This window comes from Sipha flava, unplaced genomic scaffold, assembly GCF_003268045.1.
Source record: "Sipha flava isolate LNK unplaced genomic scaffold, YSA_version1 252_pilon_pilon, whole genome shotgun sequence".
Taxonomy (NCBI): domain Eukaryota; kingdom Metazoa; phylum Arthropoda; class Insecta; order Hemiptera; family Aphididae; genus Sipha; species Sipha flava.
Genome location: NW_020272904.1, coordinates 1275326 through 1295239, shown reverse-complemented (window position 1 = coordinate 1295239; position 19914 = coordinate 1275326). Strand labels below are relative to the sequence as shown.

Genomic DNA, 19914 nt, shown 5'->3' with positions numbered 1-19914 from the left:
CAAAATTTAATAAATAATTAAATATTGTTATATTAAATTTCATAAAATATAGGTTCAAAAATAAACACGAAAAATTAATTAAGATACTGTTGAAAAAAATAAATAAGTCCATTAATTAATGGTTAAATCATAGATCATCATATTAAAAAAATTTGAATATTTTTTGTTTTGAGTTTAAAAATCTTAAAGATTTGCTTTTAATTTCGAGTCTGGTAACCAAACTCTGGTTTCAAAAAATAAATATGATCATGTTCCAGTAATTGTATAATATATTTAAAACATAATAATATAACATACATAAATTCGTTATGAACACAAACTTTATCGAGACATAGTGGTTAAAATATGTATATTTTTTTCACACAATATAAAACTTGGTTTATTTGAAAGGTGCAGAGAATTATGAAAAGTTTTATTATTTTTCTTTAAAATATGTTTTTTTTAACGAACCAATGATATGAATATCATGAAAAGACCATTCTGATGTTCTATTCTTTTCATATTCTACGCGTACCCACGCACATTATTTTAAAATGGGTATACTTACAACAATAATTAAAACAACAATGGCCGACAAATTACTACAATGAGATGACCTCGAAGCGGACGGGTAGAAAAACGTGTCGTACAAATTAGAACGTGTTGAATTGGAACTTCAGAAGTACGGCAACCACTAGACTGCACTCGAGTACTAGTACGGTGACCGTTGTTGTTCATCTGAATCCGTAAAAAAACAAGTCGTAACCTTTTTAAGACAAATATATAGTTCGTTTTTCAATTTTGAATCTGTTTTATAGTAAACACGGATTTATTGAATATATCATATCCACGAGACGCTCCACAGACAGCAATGCCATATTATTATAGGCAACAGAGATGCGTAAGAACACATATTTTATTTTATTACACACGAATAAAAGTGCTACAGTCATATTAATATTAACTCGTGATTGATATTACGCTTTTGGATTTATAGTAAACTATTGTATGTCCAATATTTTTTTTTCTTCTGTATAATTTTTTTTAGGATAGTAAGTTTAAATCAAAATTTCTCAAAGCACACTTTTTAAATTGCAAATTGAACACAAATTTATTAGTGAATAGGTGATTTTCGATTTTCACATTAACTTTTCTAAATGTATAAGGAAAAATAGTGAAACTTAGAAATAATTTTAAACGTCTTTCTGTTAGTGTTTATGTTATGCGATCATTTTTTTTCGCGAAGTTCAAAGTTAAAAATTCAGTAAATATAATAACTTTTTGGAATACTGACAGTTGTTCATATCTTTTTAAATCCAAAGATAAATAATTTCTATTTAAATTACATCAATTTTTCAAAGAATTGTATTACGTATGAAATTTAAATTATTGAAACAAAAAAATAAATAAATATCTCATTGGGATCAGTTAAACATCGGACAACAATTTATGCAGCTCACTCAACTCCAAAACTTCACCTTCTTTTTTTTAATTTTATGAATAAACTAACTGTTTATACTTTTTAATTTTAGAGTTTAAATGTATACGAAAAAAAATGTCAATATCATTATATAAATGTAGATATTATTATATATAAATACAAGTGTTCGACAGCAAATAGTCAAGAGACCTATTATAAGGGTATATTTATCCGTTATAAAGTATCATATTCTATTGAAAATATAATTTTTGAAAATAATTAAGTACTAAAAAAATTAATTAATTAATACACCCGACAAAGAATATCATGTATAACTGTAGTTTATTATAACATATTTTACACTTTGGCACAAAGTATATTTGTCATCGTGACCATGTCATATAATTAAACTAGGTAATTAGTTAAGCAAATTAATTCGTATTTTATTACATATTTATGATTATATTTTCAACTCTACAGTTTTCTGCAGGTTTGGTCTATACTTAGTTTGTATCCAAATGTAATTCGTGTAAATAAATTTTTGTTTTACAAAAAAAAAAAAAAAAACCAGGTAAATCTCTAGAGATACTCAAATCTAATCTTTTCTTTCGAGCCTCAGGTAAAATATATACGTATCCAGACACAATTTAACTGGCAATAAATCAAATTGGACGCTTACAGTTTTCCACGGAGTTTACTATGAATCATATATTGTACGTGCGTTATACTTGTATTGTATATATTATACATAAATACAAATTAATATAATATATGAGAAATTTTTTTATAAATAAAATTCAATAAACGGTTCTTTATCGTTTATTTAAAAAATAAAAATAAAATATTTACAAACTATCGTGAGCAAAATGTTTATTTATGGTTATATTTTATTTTTTTATTCTTACAAGTATTGGCGTATTTTACACCTTGACAAAATAAAAATATTTATCGATAAGAATATCCGGTACGTTTTGAAAATGGTACTTAGGATGATATTTTTAAAATCAGTGGCGTATTTTGGGGGGTGTCCTCCATGTCTGGACACCCCTCGACTTAAAAATAATAAAGGCCTTATATTATATTGATTTTATCGTTTATTTTATAATGCTTTTATTTAAGAATAAAATAAACGGCACTACGAAGTAAACAAAAAAATATAACTAGGCCAATATTGTGACAATAAAATAGCTTAGCTATCCACAGAGAAGTTAATATTGATGTCAATAAAGTGATTGACGAACGTATTTTAAATAAGAGGCACTTAGATCTCTAGTAATAAATAAAAATAATAATAATATTGTAATTTATTGTAATTTTACAATATATTTTAATATCTTTGTATCTGTACAATATTATAAAAGGTAATTTTTAGAATAAATCTCAGTGATTAGTATCAAGTAATAACCCCCAACATGTCTATTATACCATGTAATGGTCTTAAATTACAAATTACTTGTTAATTTCTAGTTATTTAAAAAAAGTAAGTTCGATATTTCTTCACATCAGTAAATACAGTAAAATCCGCTTATAACGATCTATAAGGGACCTAAAGAATCAGATCGTTGTATTCGAAACTCGTTGTATGCGGATGACGAAAACATTATCTTCGTGAGATATAAAATCGACCAAATATATAACTACGAATCGTTTTAACAGGAATATCGCTGTGTACGGCATCGTAATAAGCGGAAATCTACTGAAGTTCTAAAATTTTCGTTTGTGAAGTTCATTAAATGTTGGACATCCCCCGAAAAATCACCCAAAATACGCCACTGTTTAAAATAATAATATAGGTATTTATATCTAAAATATGCTCTTTGTCTTCTTCATTAATCTCATCTTCATTAGATTCAGTATAGTATAAGTATTGTATAATGAAAACAAAATACTTATAATACATTATCTTAATAAATTATGTAATTTGTTATGAACTCAGCTTTTTTTTCTTTTAGAAAAATATTGAAACTATGAAAAATGTACCTACATTGTGAAAAATTGAATACACTTAAAAATATATAATAAATTATAGTAATTATTAATTAACATTCAATACTATTATGATACATTTTAATAATTATTAAGTAGGAAAAATTAAATATAGATATTATTCGATTAAGAATAATTTCAAGTTTGCATTTCGAACTTACCTAAATGGTATTTACCAGTTATAGTAGTTATTACAGTAGTTCGGTAATTCGAATTACGAACTGAAAATTAATAATATACTAAATATTCTATACATATATATGATCTTATATATACAAATGTTAATATTATGTAATTATATCATATGGATATACACTGAAAAATCGTACTTTGCTCATCGGTTTTTTTTTTTCATACCACTGAAATTTATTTATTTTTTTATTACGAGGACATTACTTTGCTGGCGCTCTTGGGATATAAAACTGACATTTTGTCTCTCTATAGACTTTTGTAGTGGCTATATAATTATAAGTATATATATAAACCCACCCAGACAGTATAGCGGACACACAATTTACCCGAACGGCACTAAGCCGACGATAATTAAAATTGGCTTCGTGTGATTTTCCAACAGCCGTCCGTCACAATTGACGCAATATAAACAAACGCGCGCATGCAATCGTTTTTATATACGGCACCTATTTGTCAACGAATTTTGCCAAACAGTTTAATTCCATAACGTTAATTAGTATTCCCATATCACATTACAATTATAGTAATGTGATATAGGAATAGAGTCTTAATAGAGCACATAACACCCACAGTTTCAATTCTGTTCGTTTCAGTCTTACTACGAAACCACGTGAAACGTTTCGAATTTATTTTTTAAAGTAATGTTCGTGATAAAGGCAAATTCACAAGATATCAGAAACTCTTATACGTCGAATAAAATAAACTTTTACTACGTGGAATAGGTTCGAAAATTGTCTAAAAATGTCTAGACATTTGTCAAATATTATTGCAATAGAAAAAATAATTGACCGATCGATGAAATCTAGAACATGGTGGTTATTTAATCGCCAACGCAACTATCGTGATCCCTCGAAAACACTGTCCGAGCATAAGTTTTAAACGACTGCGTTTTACCTGCAACGCGCAAAATGAGTACATATTTATAATACGCACCGCATACGCCTCTCCGGAGTCTGCGCGATCCCGCCGCACGATAATAATAGTAATAATATTTCGATTTTTATTTGCATTGCCGCGCAGGAATCCATTCGAAATCTGCACGCTCTGGTATTTTATAATGGACTTTTTTTTTTCCTTTCTCTTTCTTCGAAATTGCAGTTTACTTATTCCATTATCTGCTGTAGCACCCCTCGCTTATATATTTATATTGTTTTCCTATACACACGTATTATACACATTTTTCCCCTTTCCCCGCTGTCACTAAACATACTGTACACACACGCGCACGCCATACTCGTACACCGCCTCAGCGTGCCGTCCGTCGCAACTGCTCTCGAACACCGCATACACGAATGATAAATGACAGAGCTGGTAATATCGAACAAGACTTCATTTCACGGTCCGCGGCGTTTTCCTCCGGGAACAAGGAAGAGGCGGCGGACGGCGGTAGCGATGGCGGCAAATTTGTCACAAAACGATTAGAAAACAGCTTGCGCGAACACTGTTCGACCTCCTCGCGCAACCTCCCCGGGTCGTACCCGTACGCTGGTCGCGCGCGATTCATACCTATGCGCACATGTTACGCTTGTCCGGAGCAACCCCGTGGGTACAACGCGGACGGCCCGCAGGATTATGATTAATTTCTCTGGAACGTCGTAATTTTGACTGTTGTTATTGTCGTCGTCTTGGCGCATTGCGTCCCGCTTTGATTGTCGCGGGGTACGTGCGTGTAGTGACTGTGGGGGGGAGGGTAGTAACCTAATGGACACCGAAAGCGCTCTGCACAGCGATCATTATAATTATTATTATTTTTGTTATTGTTATTATTACCGCGTTGCGTCCTCACGTTATCCACGCCGTTACACACTTTTGCACACATCGCAGCGTGAACACTGTCCGCGCGCATTACGGGGCTGGTAAAGGTACCTAGGGGGGCGCGATTTGAATGCGGTGTAACGCGTTGTTACGTTCAAGGCAAAGATTTAATAATGCGAAGGGTGGGGGTGAAAAAGATTGAACGACGGGGGAAAACCGAAATTTAACGTTTTACACCGGACACGAAACACATTGTTACGGGTTATTTTTAGCGATCCCTGCGTTGGTGGGGGGGGGGGGGGGGGGGGGGGGTTTGCGAGCTTCCGCGCGCGCGTGCGCAGCGGTCGTCCTAGTGCAACTGCCGCACGAGCGGAACAACGTCGCACGTTTGGCCGTTTGCCACCCCAGAGCACAATGCAAATCCTCGCGATATCGTTATGAATTATTATCGCCGATTCGTACAAACGAGTCATATCCCTCGTCCGCACTAGAACTGGAACATTCGGTTGTACTAAGTGCCGGTAGATCGTTGTGTATTCATTTTTTAATACGTTAATATTTTTACTATGAGCATCGTATAATATGATGTGTGGACGTCGGCAATCATTCAATGATCGTAAGACCCAACTACGAACTTCAATACACAACGAAAATCACGGAATAGAACCGAATTCAAACGAATAGTTAATATACTATCCTATGGTCCGATGAAAATTAAAACGAAATTGTTAAATTTTATGATAAAATATACAGTCATATAATATGCCTGCCAAATAAATAGTTCAAATGCATTTCAATCAAATAGATTGGTTGGGTTGAACAATAAAGTAAATTATTCGGTTCGACCCTAACAGTAAATATTAAATAGCCAATTATACGTATTCATGATTGTACAATATAGTTAGTTCTTTTACGCAGCAATACATTTCATTTAAGTTAAGTTGTGTAAACATACCAACAATTTTATTTAAAATTATAATTACATTTAAAAAGATAACAAACTTTTCTCGTGGCCAGTAATAAATATTTTTCATTTCATTTATTGTACTTTAGTCATGTGAAAATCGAATAAGCATTAACATTTCATATGGTTACAGACCTTGTTGACATAACGTAAATCTAAAATGAACTCCAAATCTAAGATTAAACGTTATGTGCGTATAACATGAACAACGTGATTTATCAAAATAAAATATCGTTTTCGATATTATGAAAATAACAACGGAACAAAATATTGGTATTATGTTTAGGAATTAATTGTTAAATGATTAATTAAATGGAATAATTAATTTTCAACCGAAATATTTACGTATACGGAGATCAGTCTTTGTGTGAGACACAAACGATAGCCACATTGTTGTATTATACGTTTATTATTTTTTTTATAATACATATTAAACGTACAAGACAGGTGTTATACTGATGTGTTTTAATCATTAATTTTCGATTTACCCACTCCTTTGATATTATGTGGTACATTTCCCACAAACTCGTGAAATCGTAAATGGCTATTACATAAACTAATGATGTAACGAATTAACGTCTTATTAAATCAATGTCATTGTTTTCGTATTTTAGCTTAACAACACAAAAATACAATTCGTACGAATAATATTTTCGAATAATTTTAACAAATTTATATTTTTACAAAAATATTATATATATATATGTATGAAATTATTTTTATTAGCAGCAAGTAACAGCTGTCTATATTCAATTTTGGCTTCCTATTATTTTTTTATTTTTACGAAACTGCCAAGGTGCAAAACAAAACTTTGTTAATCTAACGACCATCTGTCAAACAATAATATGAAAAATATGATGAAATAATATCATGCATCCTATAATAAATGAATTCAGTAATTTTTTACTAAAATTATTGTACAGGTCCATCATTATAGTATGAATTGAAAATTCAACGCATATTCAGATCGCATTATTATTATTACTCTTATTTATTAGGTCTTATAATTACTATTATATTTTATGAATCAAGTATAAAAAATATAAAAAGGAATAAATTATAAACTTTATAATTTTCTGTGGGGTTATGTTTGGATGTATAATATCTTAATAAAAATTTAATGATTATTCCAACAAAATATTAATAAGAAGTAACTAAGATTTAATTATAAATAATAAGAACAATAACATACAATTTTAAATGAAAATGATATTTAAATGCTTTTAAAATAATTAATAATTAATTTTATTGATTGCTTAATTGAAAATTTATCAAAAAATTTATCAAAATATGGAATAAATTAAGTCAACTAGTACAAGTAAGTGTAATATTTACCAAAAATACTGCTGTGTTATAGTGAAATTTAATAGTTATTTTTAAAAACCATTTTAACAATACAAATATATATATATATATATATATATATATACGATTATACATAATTTAATTAATTATATAAAAACAATAACATAACTCTAGTGTTTCAATATCTATTGTAACTAATACAAAGATAAAATGTTTAAAAATGTGTTCACACTACCCTGGCTTACTTAACTCTACTACAATCGTTAAATGACACTTAATAAATTGTGTAAAAAAATTAAAACACAATATTATTAATCAGTATTTTCATTGAGGTATTTATCATCACTGCAAGTCAAATATTCATTCTTCAAATAATACCACGCGGGAAAACATGTAGGCCATTACTGTTTTTTTTTTTTTTTTTTTTTTTTTTTTTTGTATAAATAGTGGCACATTAATAGTGAACACTTGTTACACCAATTCCCAAGTTTTATATAAATTGTCACTGTTAATTTTTAACATTTTATTTTTGTTCCTTTTTTTTTATTCTTTCCTTATTTATTTATTTTCTTTGACGTACATATTTTAAATTTTTCGTTCTCACTAAACCATTTAGCATAATCTTGTATGGTTTGCAAATATTTACACAATCCTCTTTATTTTAACCAAACGCTTTTGTGCAACTTTACATTTTATAATTCTTAAAGATACTGATTGAAAGCATTTTTAGAAATGTTTAATATTATAATTGAATATAAAATAAACTTATTAAAATATTCAATACATCTTTAATTTAAATAAATCCACAATTTTATTTCTTATTTATTTATTTTTAACTATAAACTAATATTAAATGTTTGAAAAGTATAGTTAAAAATTGAGAAAATAAGAATATATTTAAACTTTGTAGGCGAATCGAAAAATCATACTTTTAAATTCAAATGTATAATAATTTAAATACATATTTAATTATAAATTGCTAAGTATAATACTGTACCAGAACTATAGTATAGTATTATAAAGTAATAATATTACATGACTTAATGCCTTAATAATAATAGAAGCTACATCAACAGTATTTGAAATACATTATGTTATTTATTATTGACCCTTGTATTTTTTATATTTTATTTGTATGACGTAAACAATGTTTTCTGTTCGTAATAGTTGAAATCGATACTTAAATATAAATCACTTACTTTTTAAATATTACCTTTATACTGAAAAATAAATACCATAGTACCTTATAAATGTATTGTACATGTAAAACAGCAGTGTGTATTCACAACATACGTTTGATGCCTTAAAATACAAATCATGATAAAGTACTTTTTGCTTTCATAGACGGTAAAAGTGACCGAACCTTTTCGTTATCATATAGTTCCCAGAGGAAGGTGAAAGAAATAAAGGGTCAACGTTTTGGTAAATGGAATCCCTACGGAGCACCTTCTCAGCCCAGGGCAGTATATTTTTGACCTGTTCCTTTCTGATTTCTTATCGAGAATTAGAATGCAAGACTAAATTATTCTACGTACAAACATTTTGCACTATTCATTTTTACTGATAAAAAATAGATTCTATAAGATGTAGTCGTGAGAATACTTAATGTATATTATAACTATAAATATTTGTACATAAACTATTATCTAGAAAAATTAAAAATTAAAAAAGTAAAACGTATATTTTTTATCTGTGATCCATTGAACTAACAATGCAATATGTTATTATAACTCGACAATATTAATATATAACACTAATAATATGAAGATACAAACCACGATTTTTGAGTGGGTATATTTCTCTACAAAAATCATAATAATCTTACCAATATAAACTGCACATTTTTTTTAAACTAAAAAATTCTAACGAAATTATTAAATTCATTAAGGAATGTAGAAATAAGATAGATTTATTAGAAATTCCGTCGAAGTCTTTTTATACTTGAAAAATAGTATAGATGAAAACGTTGTAAATCACTCAAAGCGAAAAGACGTACAAAGTAGTTATCCTAATGAAAAAATATAATTCGTCAGATCAGAGCTCTGTGTGGACATATTTGGTTAAGATTTTTTTTAGTTGTCTAAATATTTCTGTTTTTTTTTCTACTAATAAATTATATGAAAATTTAGATTACTAAACTATGTAATTTGTGTGATGAGGAGTACATTGCGTGAATTTAATAATTATTTTCACTCTGCAGTCACACATATCTAATAATTATTAATTTTTACTATATATTTAGCGTATCATAGCGTTCCAAAGCGTAGTGTAAATGTACAGCATAATATAATTGCCTAACTATTATTGTAACCGAAAACCATAAAAATCGTAGATGGTCTATGAATTTTATACATTTTAAAAATAGTTGTGGAAGAAAAGAAGAGTTCAGAAAAATTTCTTTCTTTATTACGTCTGTAAAGTATAAGGATCAAAGAAAATAGCAACCATAAAAATTTGTTTATTTACTTATCAAGATTTTTTTTTTCGTATTATTCTAAAAAATATAGTAAATTCCGAAAATATTCATATTATAATGAAGACTATACTCAATATTATAAGACTCAATTTTATATCCATAAAAAGAGGCGTAAATAAAATATAATGTTCAGAGTGTCTTTGCTTCTCAAAAATTGAATAAAAGTCATTGTGTAACCATGTAACCAATAGATTTCGAGTAAAGTAAAAATTAAATTATTTCAAAGAACAAAAGGTTAGAACTTTAAATAAATGTAAATTGGATTCTACTTGACTATTTTGAATAATAGCAAATAAATTGCAAAATAAAAACAAATTTAAACGGATATTTAATATTTGCGAATAAATTTTGATTATATTTATAACTATTTTTCACATTAATTTTTTAGTCTTTCATTTGATTTATTCTCGAAAAGTGAATAGTTGAGTGTTACTACTAAAAAGTATTTCCTAATAAAGATTTTTATTTCTTTTATTCTCTAATCTTAATTATGTTATTCAAATAGTAGTTTTGTTTCAAAGAAATACACGATTATAATAATCAAGATTTATTTTGATTCTATGATAATAGTAAAATAAAAAGCTTTCACAAACGTAAATTAAAATAAAGTCATATCCGTTCAGCCATGAAGGTTTATTCGTTTGATTATATTTTACCATATAATTACTCAAAAAATATTATAAAAACAAATATTTTTCTATTTTAGTTAGTTAGGATTTTTATCACATTAGAAACTATTTTATTTTTAAATAAATTTGTATTTATAAAAATAATATAAAACTTAAAAAAAAAATTAAAAACATGAATACTATATTTCATGTACATACAAGGCTACAGTGGAGGGTATAAGGTGGTATACGCCGTATACCTTATAATTAAGGTCGTATAATCTCTATTGTAGTGAAATCATCAAATAATATAAAAATTAAAGTCATTAGATTATTAATCAATAAAACTTCATTGGTAGTTTATTTAAAAATTTTCGAATATGTATTCTTGAATTTATGCGAGTTACAATCACAAGATGCTAAACAGATAGAAAACAACTTTTAAGTACATTAAAATCAAATGCTTTAAATGAAAAATACTTACAAAAATATTGGGTGGCTAAATCTACAGATGGATCTAATGTTATGGTTGGTATAAATTCAGGTGTAATAACTCTATGCCTGCGAAATATCAAAAACTTTTTACTTAGCATTGCTTAAATCATAAACTTGAACTATCTGTATTCGATACAATAATAGACATACGAGGAATCGACAATTTTAAATGTTTTATAGTTAAATTATGTAGTTTGTATAGTCAATCACCAACACATTCTCGTGTTCTGGAAAGTTTTGGTCAAGATCTAAAATTGTAGTTTAGTAAAATAGTTCATGTATTTAGTACTCGATTGGTATACAGTAGTTTAAAGATAGTAAGAGCAGTTTGGAAGTCATTTGCTATCCTCCATTCACATTTCAAAAGCTCTTGTGATGACCAAAGTAATAATAAAAATACGAGTTCAATATTTATTGGTTTAACAAAAATACTTGAAAATCCAGTATTCATTTTAGATCTTATGTATACTCGTAATGTACTTCAAGAACTTTCAATGTTATCGAATTAATTATAGTCTCGAAAAATTACGCTGCCAAAAGCTGAACAGTCAATAAAAAAAAAACAATTAGAATAATTAAAAGTTTTAAGTAAGAACCAGGAAAATATGCACAAATAGAATTAAATACTAAATCAAAACTATTATTTAATGAAATTGAACTTGTTCCGAATAAAAAAAATTGTTATAAATCAAAATCAATTTATTCAAAGTAAGTTAATAGAATAATGACTCGATTATGTTCGAGGTCAGAAAATGAGAACTATCAATTTCAATTTCTTAGTGATATTTCAGCACTAAATCTAAAGTAAATAAAAACTAGAAGAAGTGGAAGTATTAGGTATGGAAAATTGGAATTACCAAGAAATTGTAGGCGTTTTGATGTCGATGAAATACAAGCTGTTCAAGGATTATGAGCCTTTATAGAAAATAATTAAATAAAACGGATAATTTTGAACCCATTTTAAATACAATCGCATCATTCCTATGTTCGGCAGCTGAGTGCGAAAGAAATTTAAGTTTTATAAATAATATTATTAAAAAATTTGAGAGCATTACTTTTAATTTCAAATGTAGCAAGTTTAATGTTTCTTAAAAGTAACGGACCACCAATTGAAATGTTCAACCCAGAAATGTACGCGAGGTCGTACCTAAAATACCATCACTTAGCTGATGACAACCAATCAAGATTGAGAAGAAATAATTTAACAAAATTGGGTTCCAGACAACATTTATGGAATATTTTTTAATAAAATATTTCAGTAAATACTTTAATAAAAAATTGTTTAGTTTCAATTTTAATTTTTACAAATGTATGTGTTATTTTACTATTCGATTAGACGATTATGTATTTTAGCTACTTTTAAACATAATAACTAATAATAGTATAAATTATTAATATTATAACTCATATAGTATACAATCCGATATTTTTAGGACTACAGCACTGTATATGAATAAACTTATTTTCTTGTTCCTTTTTTCTTTTTCACCCATTTTTGGAGTTTATGTATTACGTTTAGTAGGTATTTGGCCTAAGGATCTCAGACGTATAATTTATGTCTTTTGTCCGTGACCCCGACCATAATACACCAACCTTCCATTTCACTCTCTTTTCCCTGAAACAAAACGCAAACAAGACGTTTTGTGGACAACGGAATAGGGTATACATACATGTACGAGACCATAATGTTTGATGGAGTTTTAGAAACTGTGATCAGTACAAGGGATCGGCCCGCGAGTCCTAAGGGTGGCGTATATATAATAATAAATCTCGATTTACCACCGCCACCCTGGTCGTCAGTGGGGTGAAAAATCATGGATTGGGACGACGGAAATATGGGTGAGGAAGCCAGGATATGTTTCTCACTGGACCCGCCACTACTGTTACCGCTATCGTCCGAGTGTATAAAAGGTCAAACAGGCGTAAAAAGAAAAGGACTATATGGCAGGGGTAATAGTGAACAGGAACTACGGCACTTTAAATCCCAACAAATAAGAGTAGAAGAGGGAGACACACCGATTTATATTGCCTAGAGGCCTTTTTCTTCGTCATCACCGCCGACCCGTGGACTTTGTTATACTTATCATAAAGGCGAACGCGGATATCCGACACGACGGCTAATGTATTCAGCCAAAGAAAAAATAAGAATTCGGAGATTTTTTTCCTTTTTATTTTCCTTCACCAAAGCCCCCACCTCAACAGAAAGGATATATTTATGTTTTAAGTGACTTTAAAGGCGATTTTCCTTAGTGTACCTCTGAGTATGTTCCCTCCATTTTCCAATTCATTCGATTGTTTTGGTCATTAATGCTTTTGGTGTGCATTGTTCACGATAAAATCGCTGCACTTCTTAAGAGAAAAATAAATGTAGAATAAATGTTTTATCTTTCGGCTCTTACCATAATTTTTTTTAACATTTATTGTTATTATTATTTATCGTTTTTATTGTTTCAATTTATAATAAAAACTCACACTTCATATAATAATAATAATATTATATTATAATAACATTATAATCATAATAATAATAATATTTATTTTAGTTGGTAACATTATACTGCAATTTAACCAGTATTACATTACACATAATTTATTTTACCGAGTGATATTTGAAACTATGTTAACATTTTTGAAATCGAGATGATATTTTTTGGGGAAAATTGAAAACATCCAATTGCATAGGTAATTTCGTAAATGGACTAATTTTCACGACACCAGATGAGTTTTAATGCATCGGAAATTGCTAAAAGTCAACAATATTTGATGTGGTGAGTAGAGATGGTGAGAAACCAATATGGTTTTGATGCGGTTGTTTGGCTCAGAGCTGCGGCGGGAATTTCCCTCTGGAAGAGCAACATGAGTGGGTCTAAAAAACGTCATGACATTTGAACCCGTGCAACCCCTCGGGGTATTACCAAAGGATAAAAAGCGTAAAAGAGTTTAAAGCAAAAATATTCGATATAAAAGTTCACTGGTGGTGTCGTAAATCATGAAGTATCGTGACTAAATAGACGTTTACGCCGTGTGAAGCCCGAAAATGGGACAACGGTACAGGCGGTAAAATATTGCGGGCGAGATAATGGGAAATGTTTTGACACACGAGTTTTGTAGGGGTGATAAATCTGAGTTAAAGTTAAAATTTGTGTCAGGTGAAATTTGTTCCATCAACTCAGTCGAAAATGCGTGTATACAGCAGTAGTTTATCTAATTGATATGAGGCATTCCCAAGATCTACAAACAAAAATATTTACTACTCATACAATTTTTTTTCCATTAACGATAGGAAAAAAAATTATACACGACTATCCCGAACAGAGGGAAAAAAAACCCCAAACCGCGTTTAATAAATTTATGATTTTACACACCAAGCACAAATAATATCCTAAGGTTTTTGTTGACCTCTCGGGAGGATAAAGCAAACGAGAAAAGCGATTCAAAATCAAGATTTTGTAATGATTAAACTATACAAACAATGTTATCGCTATTCATGGTGTTCAAAAGTATCGTAATCTTGTTAAAAATTGTGAAATGGTTAAATACCGTATAAGCTTACTTTAATAACATAACAACTGAACAAAATATAGCATTGCAAAGAGATAATAGTGAAACAAATTTACCTTAAATCCTTAACTATATATCTTGAGAAACCAATGAGTTTCGAATAAGTCACTTGGTCAATATTTTATTTCTGTGAACAAAATAATAATAAAAATGTAGATATGATCACAATTATTAATGACTAATTGACAGTATATTGTTAAAATCCAAAATTAATGGATTTCCTTGATCATAGAAACGTCATAATTAAATACTACATCAATCATTGAATATAAAAACGTATAAATTATCAAAATTTGAATTGGAACAGGGTCATATATTATTTCGAAAAGGTTGGCGGGTTCTTTCATTTAAAGCACTATTTTTTTTTTTTTTGACAAAACGTATGTATCACTAACAAAGATTTTATATTTATATTCAACGGCTTAAAATTATTATGAATAAGAAAATCCTATGTGTATATCATTAAACTAGATGTGCACGAGATTTTAATAAGAGTTCAACGATTATTCGACAAATTTAATATAATATTATAGTACAATACGAAGTCTTAAAATCCCGAACTCTAGACTTTGGTACAAATGAAACAAGACGTAATTTAACAAGTAGTATAACACTCGAATCGTATATTCTGTAAGAAAGAGGGTTGTTTTATATTTTGACAAAAACCAACCCTGACGTACGCGCATATACCCGCTCCTGTGTCAGGTCTTATCTGTGTAATTCAGGCTGCGTCTCTTTCAAATCCAGTCTTTCAAATCATGTCCGGTCATTGTTTACCGCTAAAGAACCAATTGTGAAATACACCACATCAAATGTATTTTCGGTTCAATAAATGTCCAAACAAACATTGCGGCGATCAACTATTCAAACTCATTCCCTATACTACTGTTGAAAATTACAGCGGGTGTGAGCATACAAAGGTATTTATTTATTTATTTTTTTCCCCCTACAAAATCCCGTCGGCATGGCTTTTCGTATTAATTCCGGAATTATTTTTGCATGAAAACTAAAGCGACCATGATAATTATTGCTATACTTTCCGGTAAAGCTACGCACCGTAGTAGTTTTGTTCGTTATTTTATTATTATACATTTATTTTTTATTTTATTTTTTTATTAAATGTGTACATTTTTATATCGCTGTTTTCCCATGCATGTAGAACAGGGCCATTCTAGCCCCACAGGAGGGACGGCTATAAATTAACGAGAATTTCGCTGTGCTCATTCCCATTCAATTTTCTGAAACACAACGTCCTCTCCCCTCTTTCCCGTTAGTGTCAGTGTCTCTCTTTTGTTATATTATTATTTTTGTTATAAATACATATACTTTATGTACGTTATTTTACGTTCGGTGAACTTTTTCTGCATGATATATTAACGCGATATTCCGAAACGCGAAATCTATAGACATGTATTATTATTGATTTTCACTGTCACTACTCGAACACGTACACATTGCACACGGATTAAAGCATATTATATTATAATCTGTACCGAAACAGTACTGTTCGACTGAATATCGTATGTATATAGTTGCTTTAATAATGTTTGTGCAAGTTTTCTGTTTTTATCAAAATAAAATACTTGATGTATCGAGATAACTAAACGGTTAATATAACACGAATACCTTCAAATATAACTAGTTGTAGTTAATAATTGGTAAAATACATTATCTTGCAGAATTCCATATGTACGATGTCATTCAGCTTAACATGAAAGTAACAGTATTTAAAAAAAAAAAAAATTGTGAGACGCACCACCGTTCTAACCAACAAAGCAAAAAATAACAAAAAAGTACTTAATCAGAACTACAAACTAAGAAACCACCTAAGAACCAAATCAATATACGTAGTTTTAATTAATATAAAAATTTTAGATGGTAAATATCAGGGCTTAAAACCGCTAACCGGTTTATAAAGAAAACCAGTAAAAACCGTACATTTGAGAACCGAAAACAGAAAACCGCTTTTAGTTTTGGAATGCTGGAAGCGATTATTGGTTTTCGGTAATCAAGGTAAATATCTAAATATTAACATCAAAGCGATTACCTCGTATTTTCAATCCGGTTTTATAACCAAAACCTATTCCCGACCAAAATAATTAACTGTTTTTTCGTGGTTTAATGCTTGAATTATGTCAAGATTATATTATACTATTATAGTTAAATTTAATTTTCCAGCTATATTTTTAACTATTTATTATAATTAATTAGCCCCTAATAGCCCCAAATAGTGGTCATTGAGTATTGCTTATCTGTTGTCAATATCATATATATATATATATATATATAGCTATAATTATACATTATAAATACTGTCATAAACGCCGTCGTCGTGGTGCGCTGATTCCTATTACGAAATAGTAGGTGGAATAGAAGTCCTTTTAGTATTTATGATATTTTAATACTGTTTCAATATCTGCTCATTCATTTTTTAGGGTACTGTATTAAATACAATATAATCAAAAAGTTCTGTGGCAATGTATCAATCTTAGTGTCATCTTAGAAAATTATTATATTTAATTTCGGTTTTTTACCGTTATAAATAAAAAAATTACAACAATAAAATTTTTTTATGCAATTCAGTTTTTTGATTATCATTATCTTGATCATAATATGTTTTAAATTTTAAAGCAGTTTTAAAGAATTAATATTGAAATTGAGTGAAATCGACCAAATTAAAGCATATTAAGTTTTTAATTTTGTAATAATAAAAGTTATATTATCAACCCATGAATCGCCTAAGTAAACGGTTTTAAAAATTTGATTAAAAAATTGAAAAATATGATTTTTAAAAACCGGTTTTAACCGATAACCGATTCCCTTATCATATAAAAAACCTTTGTCATTGGCTTTTAAAAGATTAACGGTTATTACAGTTTTTGAAATATCGTTAAGGAAATAGTTACTGTTTACCATAATATCAAAATTAAACGAAAACCGATTACCGGTTTTAAAGAATTTTCGGCTCCTACTGGAGCCGATTACCAACTTTATTAGGAACGGTTTTTAGCCTTGGTAAATATTATATTTTGTGAAATTTTCAACAAAAGAACTTGTAGAATTAATTTCATCTACTCTTGTTTATTTTATAAAAAGAAAAAAAAAGTTGCTTTGATTTATGATTTAATTAAATAGGGTATGAAATATGTATACACTTTACCAAAATGTACTACTCATTTCACAGTGGAAAAATAATATATAAATACTAAATTGCGATTATAATAACTTATAATTTAATTATTAATTGAAATTAATTTAAAACTTCAAATTATGAACAAAATAAAATTTTATTTTACAATTTAAAGAAAAAATATATTAAATTGTTGTTATGGTTTTCAAAATCGTATATATTAATTCACATTTTTCTAATATTTCAATAGCTTCATTTTTAATAATATTTTGCATACATGAGTATTATGTACTTATATATAATTTGCTCCCATTAATAATTGTTTGACTTATTTTATTACCTATATTGAATAATGGCTATTGACCAACTATGACTGAAAGCTGATGGTATTTATGATCCAATTGATTGTATCATTGTAAATTATACAAAATATTTTTTTTAATTTGTTTGGATACCGGTTCAATTAAATATAGTTAAAATATTTACTAATGGACATAAACTTATTTTTCATGATATGGATGTGGATATGGATCACATTCACTGAATATTCGTAAAATACAAGATAAACTCGAGCGTTATTTCATTCTGCTTGAAATAACTCGTTGGTGTGTACTCAACAAAGTTAAACCATAAGAGCAAATACGAATAGGCTAGAAATATATCCTAAACACAAATACGTATTGTTAACAGTGACATTTGGTATCATTGTGACAATAACAAATATCGTTAAATTCGTTTTGATTCATTTGAAGTTACCATCACAACTATCGTAAATTAATTTTACATTTTGTTTAATTCAAAGTTTGGTTGTATTTTGCAAAATCAAATTCCAACAAAACATGTAAAGCAATTAGTTTTTTTTTCTTAAATTTGGCTTCTAAATTAGTCAAACTACTATTATTAATAATATCGAAAATTATATTGTTTAATTATTTGTTATGATCCTTATGTGATTAAACTACATGAATAAACAAATAATAATTAAAATAAACTATGATTATGGATAATTTTAAATGATTTTAATTACATTGCGTAAATTATTATGTGCTCGACTTGGCAAAATGACTTTATTCACATTAAAAAAAAAAGAGCGTCCCCAAAACTTGTTAAGTGTAATAATAATAACGTAATAATAGTAGGGGGACGCAAACATTTTTAAATATTAATTGGAGTACTCAGTTCCCCCTCAAGTCGAGCACTGGGTATGGACCATAAGACAGTGTATACACCATACGTCATATTGAGATTTAGGAAGAAGAGTTAGCCAGTTGAGTAAGCTAGGTGTCATATTAAACCTATAAAAAATTATTTTTTCACTTTCTAAAAATAAACATTGTTACTCCAAAATGTCGGCTCTAGTGATGCCAATGATTGCATGACAACTATGGTTAACTAACTAAATAAACATAAAATAATTACAATACACCGACATATATGTATAGACTATGAAGGTATAATAGTAGGTTCGAAATAATTATTGACCTTCTACTAAACCTATGTATAAAATTATTATGATTATAGTTATATAAATAATTATTTATTATTTAAACTATTATAATGCAGTGAACTAGCATCACGAACAAGTATAATAATTTAGATTTTAAGTGAGGTGAGAAATATATTTCATTATTGTATTAGGAATATTTATAAATTCCAATTTTATTATGATACAAATTATTATTTATAGTAAGGAGTTATAAGTAATATTGTTTAAAAATATATCAATAAAACAAAGTATTGAAAAAATGGCTTTATTCACAAATAAATCAAATTAAATTGAACAAACTTTGAAACATATTTTTCTTATAACATAACATATTTAAGCAAACGTATTACAATTGCATTCGTACGAGGATTTATTTATTACGAGCATTTATCACGGGTACGCAAATTGCATTCGTTAAGCACTGCACATATTCGTCCAACCTCGATTACGTGAAAATGATAGTAATTATGATTATTATTATCATAGTGCCATGTCGATTTTACAGTATCATTTTAAAAAACCCCGCGGGAACGATTTCTAACACAATGTAACCATCT

The 19914-nt window shown here is 28.5% G+C and overlaps 2 protein-coding genes across 3 annotated transcripts in view; one reads left to right on the top strand and one right to left on the bottom strand.

Annotated features, from left to right (window-relative positions):
• The window catches only part of LOC112684557 (myogenesis-regulating glycosidase), a 96196-nt gene that overhangs the window by 5640 nt on the left and 70642 nt on the right, over positions 1–19914 (top strand). The gene's annotated exons all lie outside the window — the stretch shown is intronic.
• Positions 1–19914, bottom strand: part of LOC112684558 (semaphorin-2A) — a 478554-nt gene that overhangs the window by 425935 nt on the left and 32705 nt on the right. Inside the window, exon 2 of one of the 2 annotated variants that reach the window (XM_025556135.1) lies at positions 14798–14868. The exons of the other annotated variant lie outside the window; for it this stretch is intronic. The gene's annotated coding sequence lies outside the window, so the exon portion shown is untranslated. The remainder of the gene's footprint in view (positions 1–14797; positions 14869–19914) is intronic. 2 annotated transcript variants of the gene reach the window in all.